Source organism: Capsella rubella, unplaced genomic scaffold (genome assembly GCF_000375325.1).
Source record: "Capsella rubella cultivar Monte Gargano unplaced genomic scaffold, Caprub1_0 scaffold_1, whole genome shotgun sequence".
NCBI classification, from domain to species: domain Eukaryota; kingdom Viridiplantae; phylum Streptophyta; class Magnoliopsida; order Brassicales; family Brassicaceae; genus Capsella; species Capsella rubella.
In genome coordinates, this window is record NW_006238923.1 from 16,101,872 (window position 1) to 16,114,042 (window position 12,171).

The 12,171-nt window shown below is 31.6% G+C and overlaps 1 long non-coding RNA gene across 4 annotated transcripts in view; it reads right to left on the reverse strand.

The window, feature by feature from the left end:
• Nucleotides 1–6,068: 6,068 nt before the first annotated feature.
• The window catches only part of LOC17900255, a 13,564-nt gene continuing 7,461 nt past the window's right edge, over nt 6,069–12,171 (reverse strand). The window contains exons 1-5 of one of the 4 annotated variants that reach the window (XR_002832480.1): nt 9,469–9,500; nt 8,951–8,983; nt 8,354–8,464; nt 6,394–6,453; nt 6,069–6,297 (exon numbers count right to left, since the gene is read on the reverse strand). This is a non-coding gene — a long non-coding RNA (uncharacterized LOC17900255). Of the gene's footprint in view, nt 6,298–6,393; nt 6,454–7,843; nt 7,904–8,053; nt 8,071–8,353; nt 8,465–8,950; nt 8,984–9,468; nt 9,560–12,171 lie in introns of those variants that run through there. The other 3 variants (XR_002832479.1, XR_002832482.1, XR_002832481.1) reach the window with 3 other exon arrangements.

Genomic DNA, 12,171 nt, shown 5'->3' on the forward strand with positions numbered 1-12,171 from the left:
AGTTTGTTTTCAACATATTTAAATTTAACACTTATATTTCAAAAAAAAATAAAAACATTTTGTATGTTGTTATTCAAAATCAAAACTTTACTTAAAAATTATAAAAAACCTTAAAACCTAAGCGTTAAATCTTTTATAATACGTGATAACATGTTGAACTTATACACCACTGACGGACCACAAAGGGACTGAATGCTCGGCCCAGTTTGTTTTCAACGTATTAAAATTTAACACTTAGATTTAACCCAAAAAAAATTATTAAAAATTAAAACTATTTTTGCTTAAAATTTGATTAAAAAACCTTGATATGTAGTTGTAAATCAGGAAAATAGAAATGAAAAACATAAAATCTTTTCTTCTTTATGTATATTTTTAAATCAAAATCAATTGCTCTTAAATTTTTTATTTTTTTTTTTAAGTTAGAAAAGTTGAAATATACCTGTGATATTTAAGTATCCTGAGGGCTGAGGCGAGGCGACTCCATCCGTGGTCGAACCTTGAGTCACCATCGAACCTTGAGTCTCCACCCTGAACCTTGAGTCACCATAATATATATAATACGTGAATCACAAGGCTGTAACATGTTTGATGATGAACTAAAAAGTACACAAAATGGCTTGCATTTGCATCAATCCAAAATCGTATATGCATATACACACACCTATGAGATTCAGTTCTTTAAGTTGCAGACTGGTAATAATAAGTCTACATGTGGTCGAGAAGCAACATGAGCTCAGTAGTAATAAAATAAAACAATGCCAATGGAAACTCGCAAATCAAATCAGTATACCTCAGGTTATGAATGTAGTAATGCTGATGCTACATGATCATCAAATCTTCATGATAATAGAGAACAACATCAAAGACCTGCAAAGACAAGAGAACAAACAACAGAAAAGTAACCAAGAACAACATACCTCCTTGTCTGAAACTTCCTTGTCTGCAGATCCAAAATCGTATATGCATATAAATACACCAATGAGATTCAGTTCTGTATGTTGCAGACTGGTAATAATAAGTCTATATTTGGTCGAGAAGCAACATGAGCTATCAAATAAAACAGATGCCAAACTCGCAAATCAGATCAGTATACCTCAGGTTATAAATGTAGAAATGCTGATGCTACATGATCCTTCTCCTTTTTGATAATAGATAAGAACATCAATGACCTGCAAAGACAATATATATATACTAATATAACCAAAATAAAAAACAACAGAGAAGTAGAACAAGCATACCTTCTCCTATCAGAAGGCCTGAAAAACCATATAAGAAGGGAGATATAAAGGAGACAGAGAGAAGCACGAATACTCATTACAAAACCAAAGAGAGTAATACTAACCAAATACGTGAATCATAAGTCCAACATTGGCTTGCATCAATCGTATACTCTTATGTATAGCAGACATGTTATTCTATGTGGTCGGGAATACGCTTACGAGATTCAATGAAGACACAAATCGAATCAAAACACAATAAACTCAACTTGTAAGACACAAGACATCAACAACAAGAAGAGATAGAGCTGTACCGTGAAGGGAAAAGAGGAAGAAGACGAACCAGAAGAAGACGAACCAAAAGCAGAGGTTAGATCGCCACCACGTCTCAAGCCTCGATCGCCACCACGTCTCAAGCCACAGCACCCTATGATCGCCACCATGTCTCAAGCCACAGCACCCTATGATCGCCACCATGTCTCAAGCCTCAGCATTCTATGATCGCCATGTTTGCATATCTTGATCATCAAACCGAATCTCAGAACAACAAATCAACCAGAGGAAATCTATAAAGGTCGAAGCTTTACACCAACGATGAATCAGAGAATCGAAAGCGAAGAGGGATCTTGGATCTTGCATCGGTTGTGTTCTTGGTTGCCCTGATTGTGCCAACATGCAAGTTTGTTCCGGCAATTGCGGCGATGACAACATATCTGTGGTAAGTGATAAGCATTCTAGACCTCTCACGTTTAAACACTGTCCTTGTGCGACTTTTCCTGATCCTGATGATGACTATTTTCACGTCTCTCAAGAAAATTTCTGTGCACGGTACAGTCTCGCTGCACCTGAAGTCAACTCCGTATTCTGACTTCGATGTCCCAATGAAATTACTATACACCACTTTGCTCACTTCCACTGCCGAAGAACGAAGAAGCGTTGAGTTGAGAGAAAGAGTATATATTAATATTTATAAGCAAAATTCATTAAGAGGTTTAAAAGAAAAGGAAATTAATAATTATCTCAATCATAACGGTTATATTAATATGAGTTTAAGGAAATCAATACCGAGATTTTGTTTTTGTTAATTTTCTTATATCCAAAATTTGTTAATATGACAGTTACTATCGATAGACTTAGTTTAGTATCTTCTTAGATAGTATATGTGTGATACGATACCAAAGTTCTGCGAAACAAAGATTTTATAAGCAGGTCACAGTATCAAAGTTCCTCACTAGTTAGAAACAAAAATCACAGATAAACAAATTTTGGATGATTGGAAACAGCAGAATCATTCCTATAACATTCACAATCTTAACACCAACATTGTCTTCAACTCATCAAAGCATCGCTAAGCTCCAGACAGGCCAAGAAGGAAAAGGAGAAAAACAGATGGACTAGCACGCATTCATTACTCCAATTTCTCGAGTTCTGACATCCTTTCGATGATCGCCTGCAAGTAAAAAATTGTTCCCAGCATTTAAAAGTTAGCGGTTGTGCAAAGGAGTGTGTTAGTGAAAGAGGAAAGCTTGAAATCAAAAATCCATACCCTTTTGCTTGTTTCTTGAAGCTCCCCAGCAAGAATGAATTCATCGAGTATCAGATACACCTTTTAATTGAAATCACAGGGAATTAGTTAGCAAGTATTAGAGTACAAAAACAGATCAAACCTAGACACACAGAAGCATCCATATAGTTAGACACAAATGGGGAATGCTTTTGAGAATGCTGCAGATATATATTTATCTAACAGGTCATGATGGTCAGCTTAGAATTGGGACAAATACAAAGAGAAAAGAATGAAACTAGCTTTTAATTTTAGCAAACACATGATAATAGAGAACAACATCAAAGACCTGCAAAGACTATATATATATACTAATAACCAAAATCAAAAACAAGAGAACAAACAACAGAGAAGTAACCACGAACAAACATACCTCCTCCAATCAAAAGGTCTGAAACTTCCTTGTCTGCAGATCCAAAATCGTATATGCATATATACACACACCAATGAGATTCAGTTCTGTATGTTGCAAACAGGTAATATCAATTCTTTATGTGGTCGAGAAGCAACATGAGCTATCAAATAAAACAGATGCCAAACTCGCAACTCAGGTTATAAATGTAGTAATGCTGATGATACATGATCCTTCTCCTTTTTGATAATTGTGAGGAAGTCCTCTTGATCAAATCTTCATGATAATAGATAAGAACATCAATGACCTGCAAAGACAATCTATATATACTAATATAACCAAAATAAAAAAACAAGAGAACAACAACAACAGAGAAGTAGAACAAGCATACCTTCTCCTATCAAAAGGCCTGAAAAACCATATAAGAATGGGAGATATAAAGGAGACAGAGAGAACCACGAATACTCATTACAAAACCAAAGAGAGTAATACTTAACCAAATACGTGAATCTTAAGACCAATGATTGATGAACTAAATAGCATCACAAATTGGCTTCCATCAATCGTATACTCTTATGAGATTCAGTTCTGTATGTAGCAAACATGTTATTCTATGTGGTCGGGAATACGCTTACGAAATTCAATGAAGACACAAATCGAATCAAAACAATTCTGTAATTCCAAAAGGCAAAAGATTAAAGTTCTCAACTTGTAAGACACAAGACATCAACAACAAGACCATATGCAGACAGAGGAACAAGAAGAGATAGAGCTGTACCGTGAAGGGAAAAGAGGAAGCAAGAGCACCACCATGAAGACGAAGCAGAGGTAGATAGATCCCAAGACGAACCAGAAGAAGAGGAACCAAAAGCAGAGGAACCAAAACCAGAAGAAGAAGATCGCCACCACGTCTCAAGCCTCAGCATTTTATGATCGCCCTGTTTGCATATCTCGATCATCAAACCGAATCTCACAACAACAAATCAACCAGAGGAAATCTATAAAGGTAGAGAAGCTTTACACCAACGATGAATCAGAGAATCGAAGGCGATGAGGGTTATGCTTTCTTGTTCGACAAGAGAACGAACTAAGGACATTGATTTGTAGGGTTTAGAAGAAAAAGAAGAAGAAGAAGAAGAAGAAGAAGAAGAAGAAGAAGCGTTGAGTTTAAGCGTTGAGAGAAACAGAGAATTTTGATGTCTCGATCAAAAGGAAGAGCGGAGAAGAAGCGTTGAGTCGAGGAAAGTGTAAATTTTTAATATTTATAAGCAAAATTCATTAAGAGGTTTAAAAAGAAAAGGAAATTGATAATATCTCAATCATAACGGTTATATTAATTTGAGTTTAAGGAAATCAATATCGTGATTTTGTTTTTGTTAATTTTCTTCCTCACAACCGTAACTAGGCCTGGGCAAAATATCCGAACCCGAATACCCGAACCGAATCCGACCTGTAATACCCGAACCCGTTTTACTTCGGTTTTTAAGAAATACCCGATCGGTTTTTATTCTCAATACCCAATAGGTATCAGGTATTTACCCGAACCGAACCCGCATACCCGTGGGTACTTTTAAGTACTTGAACACATGTATGTAGTAATAGGTTTCCTTACCTGTAAAGAAGTTCATTGATGAGTTTAAGTTACTGAGGCAACTTCATCTCTGTCATTGTTTTTAAAAATTGTTTAAAATTGTTTTTAGTTTTTAAAAGGTTTGGTTTTATGTAACAGGTCATGATGTATGTATAATCTTGGTTAAATGTTGCCATCTTGGGATGATTCTTCTTTCTTAGTTTCTTCCATTTATCAACTCAAATATTTTCATGTTCACTTTCATTAATTTAAGACTTTAAGTTATGCTTTTGTTAGTTTGGTTTCTTATTTTGTCAGTGACTTGTTTGATTTTAATCTCTGGAATGTTCAAAACTTGGTTAAATTTGTTTACTAGTAATATGTTCTTTCAAAAATTTGTTAGTTTTGACAAATAGTTTCGGACTTATGGGTACTTTGGGTAATTTCGGGTCGGATTTTGGTATGTACTACTCATACCCAAATATATTTTGGGTAATTTTTGGATCTCTTAAATCATTACCCAAAGTACTTGTACCCGAAAAGGAACCGAACCGAACCCGATCCAAAGTTTTATAAATACCTATTAGGTTCCTAAATTACTAACCCCGAAATACCCGAACCCGAAAAACCCGACCCGAATACCCAAATGCCCATGCCTAACCGTAACAACTTAATTTCAATGTGTAAAAATATTTTTGAATCTTGTTAATTTTAAAAGAGAATTTAGCGAAAATCAAAGATATATGTTTAACCCGTTAGTTATATACTATTAACAAATTGAAAAATCCTACAACTATTTTATTCACCTATTCTTGAGGAGTTATTTTACTAATTGTTTTTATGAAAAAAAATGTAAATTATCAAACCTAGTTTTATATAATAAGTTTCTCCATTACACTAGGCATGACCACGGTTACGATTATCACGGTTACGATTTATTAATCATCGATTACGGTTATAAATTTTTTTAAACCATAATCTTAATTTTTTTATATAAGGTTAAAACTGTTACGGTTATATACGATTACGGTTAAATACGGTTGCAATTATTTGATGATTATGATATAGATAATATTATAAACAAAATTTTATATTTTCTTACCATATCAAATAATGTTTATTTACAATATGAAAATAAAGGTATTTATATGATTCAAATATTTATAGTAAATTAGTTAAAAATGATTTTTGTTTAATCAAACACAATTACAATTAAATAAATTAATGGTTATGAACCTAAAAATATTGAAAATATTTTTTTTTATTTGAATAATGAAAATGAGTAGTAGAGTGGATTAGAATTACTAGTTGATACATTAAACCATTTAAAACATTATTTTAATGAAATAATACGATAAATAGTAACCTCACTAGTTGAAACAAAAATCAAAGATAAACAAATTTTGGATGATTGAGAACAGCAGAATCATTCCTATAACATTCACAATCTTAACACCAACATTGTCTTCAACTCATCAAAGCATCGCTAAGCTCCAGACAAGCCAAGAAAGAAAAAGAGAAAAACAGATGGACTAGCGCGCATTAACCATCATTACTCCAACTTCTCGAGTTCTGACATCCTTTCGATGATCGCCTGCATGTATAAATTTGTTGCCAGCATATAAAAGTTTAGCGGTTGAGCAAAGGAATGTGTGAGAGAAAGAGGAAAGCTTAAAACAAAAATCCATACCCTTTTGCTTGTTTCTTGGAGCTCCCCAGCAAGAATGAATTCATCGAGTATCAGATACACCTTTTAATTGAAATCACAGAGAATTAGTAGCAAATATTAGAGTACAAAAACAGATCAAATCTAGACACACAGAAGCATCCACATAGTTAAACACAAATGGGGAATGCTTTTGAGAATGCTGCAGATATTTATTTATCTAACGGGTCATGATGGTCAGCTTAGAATTGGGATGTATACAATGAGACGAGAACGAAGATAGCTTTTGATTTTAGCAAACACAAGCTTTCATTTTGTCGACCCTTAGAAGCTTCATGGATGCAAATCTTCATTTTTCCCTTATAAACATTTAGTTCAAAGCTTCTAAGCAGAGAAATGACGAAGCAACATCGGTTTATTCGAAATAAGTATACAACATCCCCGGTTTATTCGAAATAAGGGTTAAAGGATCCAAAAGAAGCAGTTTGAGAAAATAGATATAAAAAGAGTAAGAGCAACAAAAGGAGTAAGCTAACGTAAAATATCCATCGAAAATACACCTCCTTACTTGAAACTCTAAAAAATATGTCGTTTACTTCAATAAATACTACAATTTTTGTTCAGCCTCCATAACTCGATAGAGAGAAAAACGATTAACTTATAGCTTCTAACATGTTTACAAAATTTTATTTGAATACTAATCTTTGTGCTTCATGTTATTCATCGTCATATAATTTTTCTTTCCTCTTGGTGTAGTGCTTATTTAGAAAGCAATATAAAAAAAATTCCTACAGCTTTGTTAACTAACCTTACTTCACCTTTTAAATCAGTATTATTCTTTAATTTTATTTTATTTTATTTTCAATTTTGGTAAATTTGGAATAACTTTTTCTTCTTCTAATTATTACAATTGCTAATTATTGAAGATGATCTTATAAAAGACGTTAAGTTGGACTTGGAAAATATGGAAATATCCTGTAAACTTAAAATATCAAGTATATAACTTGGAAAACATCAACAACTACCATTGAATAACGTAAATCAGTATAGACCATAAAGAGAGTTTGATGCTAGTTCTGGTTTGTTTTCAACGTATATAAATTTAACAACATGATTTAGTAAATTTACTAAAAATGATAATTTTACTTAAATTATAAAAAACCTTAAAACCTAAGCGTTAAATCTTTTACGATACGTGATAACATGTTGAACTTATACACCACTGACGGACCACAAAGGGATTGGATGCTCGGCCCAGTTTGTTTTCAACGTATTAAAATTTAACACTTAGATTCTACCAAAAAATTAAAACTATTTTTACTTGAAATTTGATTTAAAGAACCTTGATATTTAGTTGTAAATCAGAAAAATAGAAATTAATACATAAAATCTTTTTTTCTTTATGTATCTTTTTATATCGAAATCATTTTTTCTTAATTTTTTTTTTTTTTTAATTAGAAAAGTTGAGATATACCTGTAATATTAAGTATCTGAAGGTTGAGGCGACTCAGTCCGTGGTCGTTTCTGAAGTTTGCTACACGTAAATAGAAAACAAACCCATTCAGTTCTGTAAGTTGCAGACAGGTAATAATAAGTATATATGTGGTCGAGAAGCAACATGAGCTCAGTAGTTATAAAATAAAACAATGCCAATGGAAACTCGCATATCAAATCAGTAATATACCTCAGGTTATAAATGTAGTAATGCTGATGGGTTTGATAATTGTGGGGAAGTCCTCTTGATCCAAATCTTCATGATAATAGAGAACAACATCAATGACCTGCAAAGACACTAATAACCAAAATCAAAAGCAAGAGAACAACAACAACAGAGAAGTAGAAACTAGTAGCTCACCTATGAGATTCAGTTCTTTAAGTTGCAGACAGGTAATAATAAGTTTATATGTGATCGAGAAGCAACATGAGCTCAGTAGTAATAAAATAAAACAATGCCAATGGAAACTCGCAAATCAAAACAGTATACCTCAGGTTATGAATGTAGTAATGCTGATGCTACATGATCCTTCTTCTTTTTGATAATTGTGAGGAAGTCCTCTTGATCAAATCTTCATGAACTATAGAGAACATCAATGACCTGCAAAGAAGAGAACAACAACAGAGAACAACATCAAAGACCTGCAAAGACAAAATCAAAAACAAGAGAACAAACAACAGAGAAGTAACCAAGAACAAACATACCTCCTCCAATCAAAAGGTCTGAAACTTCCTTGTCTGCAGATCCAAAATCGTATATGCATATATACACACACCAATGAGATTCAGTTCTGTATGTTGCAAACAGGTAATATCAATTCTTTATGTGGTCGAGAAGCAACATGAGCTATCAAATAAAACAGATGCCAAACTCGCAAATCAGATCAGTATACCTCAGGTTATAAATGTAGTAATGCTGATGGTACATGATCCTTCTCCTTTTTGATAATTGTGAGGAAGTCCTCTTGATCAAATCTTCATGATAATAGATAAGAACATCAATGACAAAGACAATGTATATATACTAATAACCAAAATCAAAAACAAGAGAACAACAACAACAGAGAAGTAGAAACTAATAGCTCACCAAGAACAAGCATACCTCCTCCTATCAAAAGGCCTGAAAAACCATATAAGAATCTTAAGACCAACATTGGCTTCCATCAATACGCTTATGATATATATAAAGGAGACAGAGAGAAGCAAATACGTGAATCTTAAGACCAACATTGGCTTCCATCAATACGCTTATGATATATATAAAGGAGACAGAGAGAAGCAAATACGTGAATCTTAAGACCAACATTGGCTTCCATCAATACGCTTATGAGATTGTAATTCCAAACAAACTGTATCAATCATATACTCTTATGAGACTGTATTTCCAAACAAACTGGACGCAAATCAAATCAAATCAATTGTAATTCCAAAAGGCCAACATGATTGATGAACTAAATAGTATCACAAATTGGCTTGCATCAATCGTATACTCTTATGAGATTCAGTTCTGTATGTAGCAGACATAAAAGTTCTCAACTTCTAAGACACAAGACATAAAAACCAGACCATATGCAGACAGAGGAACAAGAAGAGATAGAGCGGTACCTTGAAGGGAAAAGAGGAAGCAAGAGCACCACCATGAGGACGAAGCAGAGGTTAGATAGATCCAAAAACGAACCAGAAGAAGAGAGATCAAAAGCCTCGATCATCACCACCACGTCTCAAGCCTCAGCACCCTATGATCATCAAACTAAATTGTATAAATAATAAATAATAAGAGATTCCTGTTTTTGTATTTTACAATATTGAGTAACACAACATGGTGGAAGCAAGAGCACCACGTCTCATGAGGACGAAGCAGAGGTAGATAGATCCCAAAAGCCTCGATCATCACAACCACGTCTCAAGCCTCAGCATTCTATGATCGCCACCACGTCTCAAGCCTCAGCACCCTATGATCGCCGTGTTGCATATCTCGATCATCAACGAGAGGAAAGCTATAAAGTTTGAAGCTTTTTCACCGAAGATGAATCAGAGAATCGAAGGAGAAGAGGGAACGAACTTAAGAGATTGATTTGTAGGGTTTAGAAAGAAGAAGAAGAAAGAACGGAGAAGAAGAAGTGAGAAACAGAGAATTTTGATTTCTCGATCTCGGTTTGAGTTGAGAGAATTAAAGAGTTAATTTTTAATATTTATAAGCGAAATTAATTAAGAGGTTAATTAAAAGAAAAGGAAATTGACAACGGTTATATTAATAGGAGTGTAAGGAAATCAATACCGAGATTTTGTTTCTGTTAAATTTTCTTCATCATAACGGTAACAATTTAATTTCAATATGTAAAACGTTTTGAACCTTTTTAATTTTAAAAGAGAATTTGGCAAAAAATATATTTTTTTAAACCGTTAGTTATGTTATTAACTAATTGAACTATTTTATTGACCTATTCTTGAGGAGCTATTTTACTAATTGTAAATTATCAGACCAAGTTTTATATAATAAGTTTCTCCATTACATTAGGCATGACAACGGCTACGGTTTGTTGACCATCAATTACGGTTATAAATTTTCTTTAACCATAACTTTAACCTTTATATATACGGTTAAAACGGTTACGGTTATATACGGTTATAGTTAAATCCGGTTACGGTTAAATACGTTTACGGTTATTTGATGATTATAATATAGATAATCATATATATAAAAGTAAGGTTTCACTCTCTACTTATTGGTGGAAAAATATTTAAGGCTTAATTTTTTTTTTTTAAATAAATAAAGAAATGTTTATGACAATCATTCAATAAAAAATTTAATTACACTATAAGTTATAATCAAATGGCAAAGAAGATAAAAGAACTTAATCATATATCATTCAACAAAATAAATAAATGTTTATGATAATCATTCAATAGAAAATTTAATTACAGTATAAGTTATAATCAAATGGCAAAGAAAATAAAAGGACTTAATCATATATCATTCAACAAAATAAATAAATAAATAAATGTTTATGACAATCATTCAATACAAAATTTAAGTACACTATAAGTTATAATCAAATGGCAAAGAAAATGAAAGTACTTAATCATATATCATACAACAAATTTTATAAGGCTTATTGGTGGAAAATTATTTAAAATCATATATATAAAAGTAAGGTTTCACTCTCTTTATTGTTCCATTTTGTATTTATTTTTAAAATATAATATTTATTTTTAATTAAACCAAAAAAACATATTTAATCATATACATTAATCCATACTTTAGATTCACACTTTACTACTAAAATTAAACTGAAAATTATATAAATTTCCAAAGACTATTGGTTTTCTTTATTGAATTCCAATTAAACACACTATAAATTATAATTATAACTCCTCTAATTAAATTATTTTAAAAATTTAACTTACATCACTTCTTATCATATAAATAGTCATTCTCACATCCTTCTCTACCATATCTCATATCTTCATTATTCTCTTTGTTTTTTTTTTAAAAGTTCTTGCATGGGGTGAAAACTCATTTAAAATATCATTGTAAGAGTTTGATTAATTATTTAGTTTAAACTTTTGTTTTCAATTTTATTTATTTTTTGTTTTTATGTATTTCTTTATGTCTTCATTTTTTTATATTTTTAAATGTAATACATATGTATAATAATATTTTATGCTTTTTTTTTTCGTCAAACAAATAATTATATTTGATAATTGTGAAAATCATAATACAAATGTTCTGAAAGCCATGGAGGCGGGTTCAAAAAATCAGAATAAAAAGGAACCATATTACAACCATAAGAAGCAAGCACATGAGCCACTTTGTTACAATGTCTATTACAAAATTCAAAAGAAATATTGGAGAACTTAGTAGCCCACACAATAATATTTTATGCTTATAAGAAAATCAAACTAAAGAAACCATCTTCATTATTTTACATTGGATGTTTGTTTCTTTCTCACATATTCATGTATATTTATTTTAATTTCAAAAGTATGTAATTTTTTAACAAAATAAACTTTTTGTTATATAATTATCAAACCAATTTGTAAGACATTCTTTTAAGAATAATGATCCTTATATTTAGTTTGTGATTCAACATGTAATAATATAAACAACATAATAATTTTTGTTAACTTTGAATTTTATACTTGATTTCCTATATAAAAAAAAATTTCATATTCAATTTTCTATCTATTATATATACTACGACGATGAAAAATATAATTAAACCTAGAGATATAGCTTAAATTAAGAGGAATATAAAAACAAATTAAAAATAAAATTATTCTTTGGGAATTTTTTAAGGTTTCTCC